A 6368-nucleotide genomic window follows, 5' to 3' on the forward strand; every position below is an offset into this window, starting at 1 on the left:
TCTTTTACCTTCTTTTAACTATGTTGCTCGGACTCTCCAGAAATGTCCCTGGGTGCATGTCGGATCCTCCAAAAGTAGTGCATTTTTGGAGGATCCGACACAGGTGCAACAACATTTTGGAGAGTTCGCGCAACATAGTCGTTTAATGCAATGCCAGAAATTTGTGGAGAGGGCAACAAATCGGATTAAGTACACCATGTCTACTAACCATTTACACTTTGTTTCTTTGCAATGTTCTCTACTCTGTCATCTTAATCTTGAGATAATGAGTTGTTTCCAGGCCTATTGTACCATGTTTGGCAATAAACATTGTTAAGTGTAATGCACTGTAGTAGAGCTTCAATTCCTTTTCAACTCCAAGACTTCTATATTTAACATATCATACTGGTTAGAGAAAGTGAGCAAAGTTTATATGCTTTCATTCTTCTCATTGTTATACAACCTACTGGTATTGCATCCAAGAGTGTTGCCTAGCGCTCAATGAAATGAGCGAAAAATCATGAGATATCAGGGGCTTAATCTAAGCATAGAAAAGTTGCCAGATGATTTCTTCCATCTTTAGTTATCGGGTAATTATGCCGGTGGGATTTAGCAGGTACCCCGGTGCAACAATTGAGGTACGAGTAAACTGGCTTGGACACTACTGTTATCATTTACACACAGGTGTTGAATGAAACAAACAAAATGCTAATGCAAAACCAATAATGCCTATAATTTCTTTGTTTATAATGAAGGGGAACCTTAGTGTAATCGGTAAAGTTGTCATGTGACCAGGAGGTCACGGGTTTGAGCGATGGAAATAGCCTCTTGCAGAAATGCAAGGTAAGGATGCGTACGATGGATCCTTGTGGTTCGGTCCTTTCATGGACTCCGCGCATAGCGGGAATTTAGTGCACCGGGCTGTTCTAATAAAATATTACTCCTTTTTCTTTTTAAAATTTTTGAAGAGGGAACCTTGGCGTTACTGGTAAAGTTGTTGTCATGTGACCAGGAGGTCTCGAGTTCCGGTCGTGGAAATAGTCTCTTGCAGAAATGCAGGATAAGGCTGCGTACAATAGACCCTTGTGGTCCGGCCCGTCCCCGGACCTCGCGCATAGTGGAAGCTTAGTACACCGGCTGCCCTTTGTCCCCCATTCTTTTGTCATATGACATACTGGTGATGAATAAAACAATCATATTGTAAGAGAACCAGAAAGAAAAATAATGCTCCATTTATTATGGCCATATTATAAAGTAATTGACAGCTTAAATGTTGATTTACTTGTCTGTTATTCAGATTTTAAAAGAATATAATTCAATTTTTTGTATGTTTCCATTCTTCTCATTGTCACAAAGCAAACAGATGGTGAATAAAACAACCATGTGATAGAGTACCAGAATTGTCTCATAATCAGATAAACTGACAGCTTAAATTGGATTTGTTTGTTTCTGATTTGGATAGAAAAGTGAAACAAAGTTTTTATGTATTTATTATTGTCATTGTCTTATAGCATAGTGGTGATGAATAAAACAACAGAATGGTAGTACTATAAAAAGAATATTTACAATAATAATTGGCCATGTTATCTTATGCTCAATTAATTGACAGCTTAAAGTGGATGTAGTTGTTTCTGATTCAGAGTGAAAAGAAAAGTAAAGTTTAGTTTCTCATGATTAAGTAATTGACAGCTTGCTTGTTTGGATTATTGTTACATGTCGTTTTCATAATAGATCGTATTGTATTATACTTCATTGTATTGTATTGTTTGATAAATACAACATTTTGATAGACTGTATTTTTTGCCGTCGTTTCATGATGTCAAGCACCAACAATATGAAGAATAATCTTGCAATATTATTAAGAAAAAATTAGGATAAAGAATAGAATTATTATATAAAAAATTATGATAAACAATAAAATATGATTATTTTAATAATAAGTAAGGGCAAGATGCGAGAAAAAAAAGAAAACGATGCCACCACACCAAATTCATCATTCTATAAAGTGACATTTTTCGTCGTTACATAGCGATGAATTTAACGATACAATATAATAAATTTATAGTAACAATCAAAATAAACGTTATATTAAAGTAATGATAACAATATAATGTAACAACCATCCAAACAAGTTGTTAAAGTGGATGTCTTTGTTACTGATTCAGATTGAAAAGAAGGGTAAAGTTTTATTTTTTTTATTTTTCACATTCTTCTCTTTGTCATACAGCATAATTTTGGTTAATAATAAAAATAACCATATGGTGAAAGAAAAATAATGCAGTACGGACACCTAAGGGTGTGATTTAGCGATCGGTAAAGTAGGTTAAAACTATGAAAAACCAATGTTCAAGTATAGGCCGTATAGGCAAAACACTATTATTTTATACGTGCCTAAACTTTGATGGTAATTCGAACCTATATTAGTGGAAAGTCGCAAGTAGGGGCGGATTTAGGGGAGCGGAAGGGGTTCATCTGAACCCCCTTCGCCGAAAAATTACACTGTATATATAAGGCAAAATTTGATTTTTACCTCTATATATTAAGTTTTGAACCCCCTTAACACAACCCGAAAGTGTAGTTTAGTGGTCAAGGGGGTTCAAAACCTTTATAAGGTTATAGGTTCAATTCCCACTAGCTACAAAATTTTTTTTGAACCCCCTTCGTGAAGGTTATAGTGTAGTTTCGTCGCAAAATTGCATTGTGCATATAGATGAAATATTTGATTTTAGAGGTGTACAACGTACACTGAACACCCTTTGTCGGGAATTTTTTTTATTTCTTTCAAGTTTGAATACCCTTACAAATATTCCTGGCTTCGCCTGACGAATAAATTAACCATATGCTAGAGTCGTCATCAATGCCTCAATACCTTATATTGTTTTGATCGGTTACGTGAACGTAAGAACGTTGTTTCCATTTCTTTAACTCTGGTCCATTTCTCTATATTCAAAAAGAAAAAAAATACAATAACATATAGCATAAAACTCTTTCGTTCTTAAACAGAGGTCTCGAGTTCGAGCCCTGGGTATAAAGTCGCATTTGTTAGGGAGGGTAGAAAACTCAAAAGAAAAAAGAAATTGGATAGACTGGAAGTCATATAACGTGGTCAATTTAGTGAGTTGATTACTCAAATTGTCACTTAACTAACAAATTTTTTATAAGAAAGTCACTTTCTTTATTTTGTGAAAGAAAAGTCATTCTATTTTTGTCATTTCACATAAAAAGTTACTCTAAGAATTCAGGTAAATTGAGGTAAAAGAAATTCAACAAATACCTACAAATATTATATCATCCACACCCTAAAGCTTTGGCATAACTGTCAAATCTTTTACATTTTTTTTTGACAAAATAAAAAATATTAAACTAAGCCTCCCTACCTCCGGCAACAGAAAGAGACCGAGTGGGATCAAAGAAACTAACGAACTGATCACTAAAATAGAATAACAAACCTTAACATCGTCATAATCAGAGCGGAAATTAAGTAGCGAATCAAAAACTACTCACACTACTTTCTCCATAAACATAAAAGTTAAAAAAAATAGTATATTTTTAAATTTTAAATTCGTCTCTGATCACAACTCACCAGTACTAGTACTTATGCATCCAACTCCGCCTTCCACGGCATCTTCCACCACCACCCGTGGCGGCGATTCTTGATTGAACATACTCGAATTCGGATATCCGACAAGGGATTTGGATCCCACCCGAATGATTAAACCCATATTCCATTTCAGCCTCTCTCAATAAATCAGCAAATAAAGGATGATTAAAATAAATCACAGGCACTAAAACCCTACATGCATTATCTTCCTTTTCACCAACATACACAGCCAAATGACCCTTTGGTACAATCATTTCCTTCTGCTCCATGAAATCTTGCCCGACCCGAATATAACCCGAATTCGGCCTTGTAAAATTAAGACCTTTTGCACCATATTTCAACAAATTTCCCAAATTACATAGCTTTGAAATTGCTTTGGTTGCATAATTAGAAGATCCTAACCGTTTGTAGCTGATTCTTCCCCTTCTTCTCCTATGAATAAACCACTTGAAAACTCTCACTAGTCTCCTTCCAATCCTAAATCCTCTCACTTTTCCCATGTTTTTGTTAACCGATTCGGAAGATAAACTATCAGTCAGTGACGTGTTTGATGCTTTGTTGCCAAGATAGATATTTTCTTTACCGTCTCGATATAAGAACTGACGCTTTCTAACCCTCTATAAGTATAGAGAATATCTGCCTCGAAGGGGGGTCGGAGGAAGGTAGTGTGTACGTAGAGACCTTACCCTACTACGAAGGTATCTCCGCCTGAGTACAACAAAAACAACAACAAACAATTTAGTATAGTCCCACAAGTAGGGTCTGCGGAACGTAGTATGTATGCAGACTTTACCCCTATCTTGAAGATATCTCCGCCTAGAGATCAAAAGTATCAAATTTTTCTTTGGTAGAATTAAGGGGATTCTTGAAATTGGCTATTGAAAAGGCATTTCACGAAGTTGTAACTGCAAATATGAAGTTAAATGGAGTTTATAAAATTGATGGAGTACTTTTTTTTAGGGACCGTTTGGCTTTCTTGTAGAGTAGTAATGGTGATGATAAAGGAGTATTAATTAAAAGAAAGTAAAGAGCCAAAGACTAATTATCAATGGGACAAAAAAAAGGAAGCAAAGAGCCAAAGATTAACTATAAATGGGACAAGAAAGGACAACACGTATATGGAGAATTTATATATATAATTGACTTTGATTAGTTTTGAATTGAGACGTAGTTATTATTGCGACGAAAAACGATAACTCAAAGAGATAGTACTATAACTAGTAGTACAAACAAAAGAAGAATGAGGTTTTCTTGTTTTAGATGACTATGTATAAGATGTGTGGAGGATACATAACTAAGTATATATAGCATTTGGGGTGGGGGGGGTGAGGGTAGGGGGTGGGGTAGATGAAGAGGAAGTGGTTGGCACAAACAAAAGTGAGACTTTTAGAAAAATTGTTTGACTTTGAGATTTATATTATGAAGGAAAATAAATATGTGAAACAATCCTCAAGTGAGTTATTAAAAAATTATGTCATTAACTAGAATTTGCACGAAGTATTGCAAGAAATTACATTCCTCCCTCTCGTCTAATTCGAGCTGCCCAGCTCATTTGATAGTTAAGTTAACTCTCGCTTCAAAAAATAAGATTATATTATACGAGCAAAAACTCTCTAGCTAGTGAAAATAAGAATAACAAGATTAGAGTCACACTTATAGTCTAATGGTACTGATGAAAGTTCGTAACACAATATGTTAAACGTTTAATTTTTATTGTCCTAGTTTTTTTATTTTTTGTTGATCCCTAAAATAATTTTTTTTAAATGTGTAAAAAGAGGGACAATAAATAAGGGAGGTCAGTTGAATTGAAGTAATTGTGATGTTTCCTGGCTATATGGAGTTTCAGGGGCCAGTAATTATAAAATATAATTAAAATTTTTGAAGAGGGTATTTATTGTTTTTTCTAATGGTGTTTGATTTTGATGTTTGAATTAAAATAATATTATATCTATTGTATTTTTAAAAATTACTTGCTTTTTAAAAGGTAGACCTCCATGAAAGTTGCACGTAGGGTCATTTTCTTTTTTGGACTCACTATTTTTTGTTGAATATGACCAATTCTTTTAGCTAAATAAAAATTAGAATAATTTAAAGAATTTTAGTGGACATTATTTTATGTTGTCTTTAATTTGTGCCACGTAAGTCCATTGACGAGGTTTTTTGGGAGATACTTCAAGTGGTACGGAATTTCCAATATTTTTACTGTTATTATTTATCATTTTCAAATTCTTGGTACGAATTCTCTCACTTTGTACGAAGTCTGACCCCAAATTGAAATGGTTTTTTTTTTTTTTTTTTTTAATTTTTAAAGTTATATGATCTTTTTCATAGATTGATAAGTTATAACATGTACATATTGCTAGATCAAATACGAGAGATATTTGCAAAGTTATTTTTTTAATTCAAATAATAATTAATCATAAGAGATTTCCTCGAGTTTCACTTCTCTATTTAGAGCTTCCTTATGTAATTTAATTTCCTGATTTATGCATTTACAAATTACAAATATGATTTCAAAAATCTTTTCAAAAATAATTCATCTAAAGTCAAATTTAAAGCTAAATGATACAAAAAATAATGTATATAATACGCGAAGTTTAAGTAATACATACCAACAGTAAAAAGACACTTAAATGAAATGGATAACCTACAAAACATTATGATAAATAACTTGTTACATCGGATAAAATTATTTTGATAGTGTACAATATTTTTACACGGGTATATAATTTAATTAAATTCCATTTCATGGAACTTTTCAATCTTTTTCTTTTGTGGGAATTAAAAA

General features: G+C 33.2%; 1 long non-coding RNA gene across 1 annotated transcript; it reads right to left on the reverse strand.

The window, feature by feature from the left end:
* Window positions 1-3241: 3241 nt before the first annotated feature.
* Window positions 3242-4796, reverse strand: LOC104245965 (uncharacterized). The gene is made up of 2 exons (XR_011404371.1): window positions 4374-4796; window positions 3242-4288 (listed from the first exon to the last, which is right to left on the reverse strand). It is a non-coding gene; the product is annotated as an uncharacterized lncRNA (long non-coding RNA).
* Between the last annotated feature and the right edge of the window lie 1572 nt (window positions 4797-6368).

Source organism: Nicotiana sylvestris, chromosome 12, assembly GCF_000393655.2.
Source record: "Nicotiana sylvestris chromosome 12, ASM39365v2, whole genome shotgun sequence".
NCBI lineage: Eukaryota > Viridiplantae > Streptophyta > Magnoliopsida > Solanales > Solanaceae > Nicotiana > Nicotiana sylvestris.